The sequence below is a fragment of the Halichoerus grypus genome, chromosome 3 (genome assembly GCF_964656455.1).
Source record: "Halichoerus grypus chromosome 3, mHalGry1.hap1.1, whole genome shotgun sequence".
NCBI lineage: Eukaryota > Metazoa > Chordata > Mammalia > Carnivora > Phocidae > Halichoerus > Halichoerus grypus.
In genome coordinates, this window is record NC_135714.1 from 26,805,995 (window position 1) to 26,818,200 (window position 12,206).

Genomic DNA, 12,206 nt, shown 5'->3' on the forward strand with positions numbered 1-12,206 from the left:
CAATTTGGTAAAAATGTGTTTTTGTTAGATGTTGCAAAACTGCAACATTATACCAATGACAGATTTCATCAAAAGCTGACAAAAAATTTCATTCAAAGAAAAAATCAACTATGCAGTTTGACCATGGGTCATCTGTACCTTATTTTTAGCATCTAATAAAATGAAGATAATATAATAATAGCTATCTCAAAGGATTGTTGTAAGAAATAAATGAGTTACTGTACTTACTGTAAGTAGAGTGTTTCAAAAGTGCCTGGCATATGTAAAGTGCTATATGTATCATCATTATTATTTTTATCATTTCCAGTAGTATAATTATGGCAAGGAAAATACAATTGTGTTGTTTGGTACAAATACCTATTCAGATATATTAACCATGAAAATGATGTAACACATCAAAATGATACCTGCTGATCTATGTACAACTTGTTGTATGTTTAATTTAGAGTAAGAAATACATATATTTTCATTCAATAAATAAATAATGATAGATGGATAGATGATGATAGATAGATAGATAGAGATAGATGATAGATGGATAGATAGATAGATGATAGATAGATAGATGATAGATAGATGATAGATAGATGATAGGATGCCTAATATATTCTAGAAAATTGTCTTGACAAAGTAGTGTACAAAAAACAATTAAAAATTCTTTTTGAGCTTATGTTCCCATGGAGGTAGATACAGAAGATAAACAAATAAATATCTCTCTCTATATATAGTATGCCAGATGATGATAAATGTGAACAGATATAGGAAGAAAGACAAGAAAGTGAAGGAATCAGCAGTAGAAGGGTGGGGAGGAAGACTACACAGTTTTAAAGAGTGATCAGCAAAGCCTCATTGAGGAAGAAACATTTGGTCAAAGACAAAGAGATGAGGAGAAAGCCATGTGGATAAGGAAGAGGGCCCTTCAGATGTAGGAAACTGCCAATGCAAAGGCCCTGAGGTAGAATATCTGGTATGTTCCAGGAAATTCTAATAAAATATCTCTCATTAATACTTAATGCTAGATGATCATAAAACTTCTAATACCTGGTGGTCATTTTAGATATTGTTTCCTCTTAAATTCTTAGTTCTTTTAAAATTCAAATCATAATACTTATATAAAAAGTTTGATAAATTTAACAAATCAAAATGTATTTAGCATTTTGCATTTTACAATGCATTTCACATTCATTGCAAAATTTAATAATCTCAGGACCCTTTTGAGACAACATTACCTTTACAGAAAAGAAGATAATGAGTTTAAGATGGGTTAGGTCATTTGATCAAAGTTATCCAGGATATTACTGAAAAATTATAACTATAACCCATATCAGTAACTAAAATTACAGTATTGTTTTCTTGTTGTACAACAGTTCCAAATTATCAGCAAAGCTCAAAATGAGCTGTGTGATATTCACTTCATTGAATGATTTTTCATATTGATTTTATGAAGTGTGTTCATATTTAAACCAAGACCCTAAAATTTGTAATTTTGTGTCATTTCATAGCCCAATTTCATATAAAGGGAACAAAATATTTTGGAAAAAGTATTCTTATAGAACTTAATGGTTGTATTTTTAAACTCTTGTATTATGTGTCTTATTTTCTCTAGCAGTATGATGGTTAACATATTAAGAAAAGAAGGAACACTACATTACAACATGCACACACACACACCCACACACAGAGCTGAAGTGCTTGTTCTGACTGCACTAGGCCTATTTCACCCTCCAATTTTCATCTGTGAAAGATGGGGACAATCTATTTATTTAAAGACAGCTGAGTGCGCTGCTTGGGTGGCTCAGTCAGTTGGGCATTGGATTCCTGGTTTCAGTTCAGGTCATGATTTCATGGGTTGTAAGACATGGGGCTCCATGCTCAGCAGGAAGTCAGTTTGGGGATTCTCTCCCTCTGCCCTTCTCCTCACTCATGCACTCTATCTCTCTCTCTCTAAAATAAAGTAAATAAATTTTAAAGACTGAGCTGTGAAATTTAGGCTCATACAGAAGCTTATAAGCCAAGTAGATTTTATACTTGCCATAGGTTAAATTCAAATTACTATGGAAATAAAGTGCTGAAAACTACCATTTTTTTGAAATTCCAAGTTGTATAATAGAATGTAGTTACTCTTACAACTGTATATGATGATATGATGTATTAATTAGCTGTGATGCTCTCTTTGCAAGAATATCTTAAATTTATTAGGTATGCTAGAATTTTATATTATCAATCAGAGAAATGATAGACCACACTTATTATTTTGGTATGTCTTTTATAATCATGTGAAAAATGAACTATTACCTCATTAGAAGTACATTATTGGGCTATGACATCTTGTAATTGCTTTAGTAATTACATTGTTTATACAAAATAAGGTAAGTCACAATATATGTGATTTTTACATATTAAATGTTATATAAAGTGCAAGGAATAATCACTAATATGTATTTTATGACTTCTTCGTAAAAAGGAAAATTATACTGAATTATGACCTGTATGAAATATTCCTCTTCAGTTTTGGAAAACTTTTAATAGTACAATATTTCCTCCTTATCCATGTGGGATATGTTCCAAGACTCCCATGAATACCTGAAACCACAAATGGTACCAAACTACATATACTATGTTTCTCCTATACATTCATACTTATGATAAATTGTAATTTAAAAATCAGCACAGTAAAAGAGTAATGAGAATGACAAATAATAAAATAGAACCATTATGACAATATACTGTAATAAAAGTTTTGTGAATCTGGTTTCTCACTCAGAATATCTTGTACTGTGCTCACCCTTCTTCTTGTGATGATGTGAGAGGAAAAATGCCCACATGATGAGATGAAGTGAGGTGAATGACATAGCCCTTGTGATGTAGCATTAGACCACTATTGACCTGACCATATCTCAGTAGGTGGATCATCTGCTTTTGGACAGGGCAGGGCGTGGTGGACAGCGGATAACTCCAACTGCGAAAAGCAAAACCACAAATAAGGGGGGACTACTGTATTCATGAATTCTTCTAAAAGGCACATTTGCTTCAACACATTGCTATCAACTCAGATATATTGCTATCACATTACTATCTACATGTATCCTCTGAATTTAAAAAGTGAGTATGTACATAATGCTAATTAAGAAATGCTGTCATGAGGGGCGCCCAGATGGCTCAGTCAGTTAAGTGTCAGATTCTTGATTTTGGTTCAGGTCATAATCTCAGAGTCTTGAGATCAAGCCCTGCTTTAGGCTCTGTGCTCAGCAAGGAGTCTGCTTGAAATTCTCTCCCTCCCGCTCTGCTCTCCCTCTTTAAAATAAATAAATTAATATTTAAAAAATATAAAAACATAAAATAAAGAATAAAAATCCTGTCATGAATGAACTGTATTTTCAAATAACACTTAGAAATTTAGCCTTTCTACCTTGGGTTGAATTTCTTCTTTCAAGCAGATGCATTCACTTAGAGCCATTTCCATCATTCATTATATATTGAGTCACCATTATAGTAGACATCTGTTACTTTTTGCTAACCATAGTACTGGACATATGTTTTGTCTTCTCAGCATACATACACTATGTTTTCCTATTGGAAACATTCCTATTTTCCTTTCCAAAACCACCAAACCCTATCTCATCTTCATGGTTCAAGGGTAGGAAGGTGGCCCAGCAAGATTCAATTTCAAAATACTTTCTGCAATTTTGGGAAAGAGAAACCTTGTTTCCATTTGGAATTATAAAGTGAATAGGACAGAGATTTGGAGATCATCTTGCCAACTTGGAATAGAGGAGGCCTCTCAGCCTTCTTGAGGGTGAAAGCAATATAGGGAAAAGTAAGATTTGAGAAAATGCAAGTTCCTGAAGACAAATTTGGATTCCTGGAACCTGTCATTCCTGAAGCTGAAACCCTACATGTTCTTTTCAATGAACTTACAAATTAGCAGTTTGATTTCCATTTTTATTACCACAAAGGAAGAGTCATAAATAGTTCAGAAATACTGCTTACTAATGTACCTTTTAAATAGAAACATTTTATAAAAAGGAAAAATCAAGTTCTCTTCAATATGAATTCTTTGGGAAGAAACTGGATCAATCAAGTCTTTATGTATTATAAGCCTTCTAATTCCACACTCTGATAGATACAAGTGAACTTGGTTTTTCAATTTGTGGATCACAGTGTGGTTATAATTTCAACCACAAGATCTTTGAAAATCTAATTGGTTTCAATTAAGATAAGGTACCATAAGCTATTTCCACTGCTTAGATGAAACTGAGAAAAACTGACAAGTTTCTTCAATCATAACACATACAAGCCATCCATAAAATAGATCAGTCTCAGTGTATCTAGCTATATCCTCTGATTTGGATTTTATATCAGGTTTTCAAAGGAATATTAATATAGTGATGGGGAACATCCAGCCATGCAATTGGAAGACTTAGAGGCAAATCTTACAAACCATGTAAATTTGAACAACTCTCTTCACACTCAGAAGTCTTAGGATTTTTTTTTTATGTATAGTGATATTATTTAACATCAAGAGTGGTGCCTGTGACTGAGACTGTACATGTAAGAATACTTTGTGAACTGTTAAATGCTATATGCATATTACATGTATGTGTATATATATTATATGTGTGTGAACATATGTGTGTTATGTATATGAGTATGGGCACAATTAGATTTTACAAAATCCCAGAAATTTTTCTAGATTGTGTGAAGAAATTATATACTGTGGGATTTAAGAGCATTGTCTCAGTAGCCAGACATCCTGGGTTCAGGTCACATCTCTGCCATTTACTAGCTATATAACCTTAGGCAAGTTTATCTCTTCGTAGGGCCTCCATTCCCTCATATGTAAATAATTTTCATTAATAATCTCGTTAACACAGATATAAAGCTTAGAACAGTTAGACCTTTGCTTGGTGTATGATTAGCACTCTACTACTATTAACTTTTAGTTTGAACAATTATTAGGTAATTCTCTGTTGTGGTTTACTCAGCCCTTGACTCAGATTCAATTTTCTCAGATATGGCCCTCTTAGGTTTTTCCATTATCTGTAATCTGGACAATATTTGTATACTTCTTCCATTTCCCAGAATGCTGAAAATGTCAGGCATTACATCAAGGCAGAGAGCCCAGAGAAAACAAGTTATCACACTCTTGCCCTGGAAACAATCAGGTTTCTCAGATAGGTGACAAATTCCCCTTTGGGTGACATCAATGGGCAACATATATTATGTTTGCTTGTTTATCACTGGGTTTTCCCTGGTAGATGATGAATTCCTTAAGGGCATAAGTCTTTCTAAATTTATCAGAGTAAACACTGGGTCTTTGAGGAGGAATTAGAGGATTAAAAAAAGGAGCCAGGCAGGGGTGAGGAAGAAAGACTTGGAGGAAGAAGTAGAAATTGAAGAAATCTGCACTAGTCCATAAAGTATCAGAGCTGGAATGAAGAAAAAAAAAAACAAAAAACAAAAACAAGACAAATTGCTGAAAGTGATAATTCCCCAAAGGATTGAGGCAGAGTGTGTAAAAAGACAGTAGTAATTTAAAGGTGTAGTGGTGGTGACATTAATAGTAACAGTAGAAACAGTTGGTGTCAATTTAAAAGAACTAATCCTTCCTTAATCTCTGAAATCATTGGTGGTCTTGCTAACACTCAGATATGTTTGAAGAAATTGGAGCTTCTTCCCACTGCTCTGAAAACCAGCAGAAATATTTGAAATCATGCAAGAAAAGTTAAAATGTATTTATTTTAGTGAACATTCAGTGGTGTCAACAAAGAATTTGAAAGGCCATATTTACATTAAGGTATCTGGGATATCTCTATCTATCATCTATCTATCTATCATCTATCTATCATCTCTATCATCTATCTATCTATCATCTATCAATCTAAATATCTATGTGTGTGTGTATGTATGTACATGCATATATATAAATGAAACCAACCAACAACAAACCTTCAAGTCAGTTTTGAAGTTAGAATCACCAAGTTCATCATATTGGAGTTTTCTTGAAAAGATCTTCTGCAGTAATGTAGGTATGAAAATTAATGGTTGACAACATGGGTCAGAAAAATCAGTGATTGTTTTGATTCTCTCAATGACAGATGAAGAAGAGAATCTGGTTCAGGGGATAAAAATTTGGTATCTTTATGATAGCAAAGCTTGAAGATCATGGTTTCAAGGTGTCATGACCATGAAGACAACATCTATAAGAATAATCCTAAATTTAATGATATTAGAAGTGTCCTGTTCATTCCCTCAGTCCCTTAAAAATAGTAAGTCATTAAGCCATACAGGATATATTCAGCTGTCTGCAAACCAGAAGGAAGATTGTTTTAGTGTCATAATGAAGATTCATAATGAAGGCATTAAAATTCTTTCAACCTTAATTTCTCTCTCTCTCAATCTCTCTCTCTCTTTACATATATATATGTAAAGAAGAAATACAGTGGCAGGATGCTGGAGATCAGACAAACCATTTTTGACTACATCTTTAGATTAAATTCTCCTATTTTCAATGGAATTCTTTAATGTATATAATAATTATTCTATTTAATAAAATGGAATATAATGTATAATGGAACATTTAATATATGAAACAGTAATTAATTACCACACCTTGAATTTGATTCTAATATTAAAACACATCAATGCTTATTTAGTTATGAATATGTGGATACTAAAAACAGAAAGAAAAACCAGTTATATATTTATATATTTACATATGATCTTACATGATATTTTGGTATTGATAAAACTGTTAGACAATAAGATATTGGAACTTACCAACATCATCACCATTTTAAAAAGAACGTCATGAAAATGACTTAGAGAAAGAAATGAGTCTAGCTACTAAAGCAAAAATGCTCAAAAATGTATTGTTACAGAGTAAAATCAAGGCAACAATGTGTCAACAGGAACAAATAAAGATACTTTTATGCTATACCTTACTACTTGAAAACTTCCACTAATCTATAGTCCCCGTAAGAAAGAAGTCAAGAACTGACAGATGCTGCAGGGTCATGGGGGAGACTCTATATAGCCTTTCCCTGCCAGTGTCCTTGCTCTTTGGCTCCTAGAGTTAGCTTGGTCATTTGCCATTGCTGAGGCCACAGTTTCAAATGGAGGGACCCACTCTGTGTCTCCTGGGTCCCTCTACCTCATTCCTTACTGTGGCCATGATGGTGTGGCAGGCTCTGGACTCCTAAATCTCTGGCACAAATTTAAGAAGATTTTGCTTGTGTATGTCATAGATGAATTCTTCCTCCTCCACCATGAATGAAGAACCTGATGCTTTCTCAGTAGTTAACTAGCTATGGGATCTAGCAGCAGATCCATTAAATAGAGGAACCATTGTTTAGGATCAGGGATGTCTGCCTGGCCATATTTTATTTCTGGACTCTTACAACCACCCTGCCATCCACTCGGGTTTACTCATTCTTCAGTACTTGGCAGAACGCTGTGCTAACAAAGATGAAAAGAGAACTGGGGATGATGTTAAGCTTGCAAAACGTTGTAGAGAAGACTACAGCTCCAAGAGAAACAAAACTGCTAGCTTCTGAAATTTATGGCATTCTTCAGTCTTCCAATATGGTAGATGGTGATAGTTTCAATGAAATGAGTTCACATAGAAAGAAAACTCAGATATTTCTGGGAACTACATACAAACATCCCAAAATAGTGGTTTTGCACATAGATGGTACTGATGATATGTCTCAGAGAAATCTCTGTGAAGAGGATTTGGTAAAAAATAAAGGTGTTTATCTCTGTGTTTTTGAGGTCTTTTATCTCTGTAGTAAGGTTCTCTCTGGTTTCTTCTACATTTTTCTCAAGCCCAGTCTGTACCCCAATGTTTATAGCAGCATTATCATAATAGCCAAACTATGGAGGGAGCCCAAATGTCCATCGAATGATGAATACATAAAGAAGATACACGTGTATGTGTGTATATGATGCAATACTACTCCACCATCAAAAAGAATGAATGCTTGCCATTTTAAACAATGTGGGTAGAACTAAAGGGTATTAGCTAAGCAAAATAAGTCAGTTAGAGAAAGACTAATACCATATGATTTCACTCATGCAGAATTTAAGAAGCAAAACAAATGAACATAGGGGAAGGAAAAAAAAGAGAGGGAGGCAAACCATAAGAGACTCTCAACAATGGAGAACAAACAGTGTTGCTGGAGGGGAGGTGGGCAGGGGATGGGCTCAATGGGTGATGGGTATTAAGGAGGGCACTTGTTGTATTGAGCACTGGGTGTTAAATGAATCACTAAATTCTGCTCCTGAAACCAGTATTACACTATATGTTAACTAACTAGAATTTAAATAAAAATTTGAAGAAAAAAATTAAAGGTTCTATTAGCATTACTTTTCAAATGGCTGTTCAAAGTTGTGTGGTGTGAATCCGTTCAGATTTGAAAGCAGAGGCTTTGCATCAGTAATAGGATCAACCCAGGTTATGAAGGCTCAGCAAGTTGTGAAAAGTGAAAGTGGAGAAGAGATGCTGGTCCCATTCCCAGACACGCCTGTGGAAGTAGAATAGAACACAGAACTGTCTGACTACCTGCCTGAGGATGAGAGCCCACTAAGAGCAGGACAAAGCAGTGTCCTAGATTGACTCACCCAGAAGGTAAAGTTACTGCTGGAGCAGAGCTGCAAACTTTTTATCCAGATAAAAACCGGTGACTTCAGTTTGGTTTTCAAGGACTATGTGAACCAACAAGGGGCCAGTTTTCCATCGTTGTGGTGAACTGTCAAGTGCAATTCACAATAAATTTCATGAAAATTTTTTAGATTACATGATTGCATATGCTGCATTTTACATTTTATTGGCCATTTTGTCCCACTCAGTAGTAAAAAGGACAGATGTTACAGGTGAATTTGCCTTGTTATAAAGTTCTTATAGAAAAGTTAAGGCAACTGAAACAGCATTTTTTGAAATAGATTGTAAAATAATAATAATTTACAAAAAGAAGAGAAATCAAGTCTACTTCATTACTTCTACACATGGAATAGTATCTAGAACATAGATGGTATCAAATAAATATTTATTGTTTAAATACGATTATAGTAAGAATATGGGAATGCATTCATTAAAATAAGTAAATGTTTACTATGCACCCACTATTGTTCAGAATGATCAAAACTTAAAAGGAAAAAAATGATCAAGACTTTTATAAGGATGCCAATGAAATGATTTAGTTATAATGCAGGAGAAACTTGCATTTGGGCCAAGGGCACAATATATGCATAATACAGTAGGAGGTATGATTTGAGAATTCTTACAGTATGTCATAAATCCCAGATTGGAGGAAGGAAGCAGAAATTTCTCCAGCTATTTTAAACATAACACTTTTTTTTTTTTTTTTTGTTACAAGTAATTAGGTAATTGAAAAATCCTGGAAATAGCTAGAGAAGCAAAGTCTAGGCCTGTCCTTAAGGAACAACTGCTGAACAATACCACCTACCAGCTGGAGCAACATAGGAGCTTCTATATCTGCAGTAACCAGGGATGGGTAGGAATTAGGAAGGATTGGTGAATTCAAGAACATATCACTGTAGATGTGAATCAAAAATCTGGAAACGACTGATGTTGTAACAGCTGCCTGTCATCCAAGAAGACAGTGAATGAACACCTGAACACTGTAGTAGAGAACCTAATATCCTCTGCATTGAGACTAGCAGTAGAATGGTACTCTCTCTGACATTCAACCCCTCAAATTTCAGTAAGCCCATCCAATTGGCACAGGTAAGTAGACTACAAGAAAGTTGAATGGGTACCACAGACCAATCCTCAAATATACAACAGCTCTCAGGTTTGATTATTCATCTGCAAAATCCCTTCACCCATACTTGTACTTTCCAACAATAATGATAATAGTAACAACAAAACAACAGACAAACTGCAGCAACAGTTGTACCAAGTACCAAAATATATTAAGACACATCTCCTTAGAACTGGGAACCGTAGGACACATGAGTTAAAAGGAGAGATGAGAGTCATTTTGAGAGTCTTTATGATATTTTGAAAAGTATGATGAAACTAGATTGGAAAATCTTGGAAAAGTTGTCATTTATATTTTAGATACATAATAAAAGTCTTGGCTGTCACCATCCCTCAAGAGACCACCAAAGAGTAATTAAAAGATTTCATTTGAGGTGAGAAGAGAAGTTTGTAATTTGAGACATATGTTGGAGTGAGCATATTTTCAGTGGGGAAAAAAGCAAGCTGATTTGTAAAATGGTGTAAAAGTGTTAACCGGATACAGAGAAAAATCTCCAGAAATATGTCTTGCAGTTTGTGTCTAGAAAAGAATGGAAGATATGTACAAAAATAAGTTGGAACAACATAGAGGAAGTAAAACATCCTTTCTAAACTTTAAATGGATCCTTAATTCTATAACCCTACAATGTAGTTTCAGAATTTATTTGTTTTAGTTTGAATATTTTGCTACTGGGATAATTCCTTAGGATATTAATGTAGAAGGAACACCTATGTTCAATTGAAGGAGGAAAGGATTGGGATTGGATAATGCTTACAGAGTTATTTCAGTTTAATGATTCTCAAACTTCTGTGGGCAGAGGAATGATGTAGGAACTTCTTAAAATTTCAGATCCTAAAGCTTTAGCTCAGTGACTCAGATTCTTTTGAACTGGGATAAGGTGCAGATATCATTGTAATGAGCTCTACCCATGAATCTAAATGATTCCAATGCGTGTCACCCAACTTATGTTGAGCAGTGCTGCAGTAGTGTAAATTAGAAGGGATGAGGCCTTGAACTTGGGGGTGGCAGTGGGAATGAAAAGAAGACAAGAAATTAAGAAGATATTTTTAGTGTTCAACTACCAAGGTTGACCAACTAAGTGTAAGTCTTGGATGAAAGAGAACAGTGAGTAGTTCTAACAACCCAAGCCCTGGCAATGAAGAGAATGCTGACATTTTTAAAGTGAATAAAAACTTAAGGAAAACTACATTATAGAGCAGGAAGATAAACTTTGCTGTAAGACAGCTGGAATTTAAGATGGCATAAGGAGAGCGAAATAGAGATGTGCCCACTAATTAACTGCTTTAGGCCCAGGGAGAGTGATGGCAGGGAGAGACCTCCATCCAGAAATCTTGTGCATGTAGTTACCAAGTGAAGCTGTAAACGTGGTAAAGGAACTTGAAGCTTGGAGAATCCATAAGGTGAATGGGGAAGGTGAAGGCTTGGACCTAGTTATGAAAATCATGTTTTCCCTGAGAAGTGACCCTTGAGATAAAATTAGAAGGTGGGGCAAGTATTAATTTGGGAAGAAGGAAAGAAAACATAATCCAAGCAGAGGCCATAGAATCTGGAAAAACCCAGAGACAGAGGGGTCAGAAAACCACTGCCTGAAGAATATCTCCAAGGGCAAGGATGAGGCAAGGTTCTGGGGGCTTTCATATTTATAGACGAAGTGAAAGAAATTTTTTGTTACAGCAAGAGCAATGAGAAGCCACAGGAGGGTTTTAAAAGAAGGAGTGTCCAAGAACAGGATGCTGAGGACCTGCCATAAGATGCTGTCATATTTTTGGAACAGGGTTGAACTGCACTGTTAATTCCAGCCTGCTGTTGCTTCCCCAAATACAGACAGCTGAATGTATCATGAAGAGTCTACCTTGCTGGGCGCCAATCCTGACTTCACCCTCATTGTTTTAACTTGGGGAAATTACATAATTTCGTGCTTATCAACATTGGTTTCATATTAGAACCACAAAAGGGGCTTTAAAAATACCAGTGTGCCCCAACCTCCCAGAGAGTCTGAATTCAAGCCCTAAAGGTAGTTCTAAATCATCTTCAGGTGTTTCTAATGTGTCTCCAAGACTGAGACCCATTGACTTTTGCTCAATGTCTCCGTTTCCTCATGTCTGAAAATGGGCTGATCATAATAGTACCTAAACCTTGGAGATGCCATTAGAAGATAATATCAGATGGTGCCCGAAAAACACTTAGCATAGACTTGGGCATGTAGGGAAACTTAAATGTGCACCCGCCATCATCACGGCCACTTACTACAGACATTCTCGTTGCACAGATCCTTTCCACATAGCAGATCCATGAAGCAACTTTGTCTTCAGCTTCCAGTCAGGTAGTTTGCAATGCAATGGTTCTTTTTCGCATTAACCAGTTACAGAAGACCCCTGAGGGCTCATATGTGGTGAGGTCTTCCTCCTTTCTGCTTACAGA

At 35.3% G+C, this 12,206-nt stretch overlaps 1 pseudogene; it reads left to right on the forward strand.

Annotated features, from left to right (window-relative positions):
- Positions 1 to 7,363: 7,363 nt before the first annotated feature.
- Positions 7,364 to 8,612, forward strand: LOC118532929 (armadillo repeat-containing protein 1-like; annotated as a pseudogene).
- Positions 8,613 to 12,206: the final 3,594 nt, after the last annotated feature.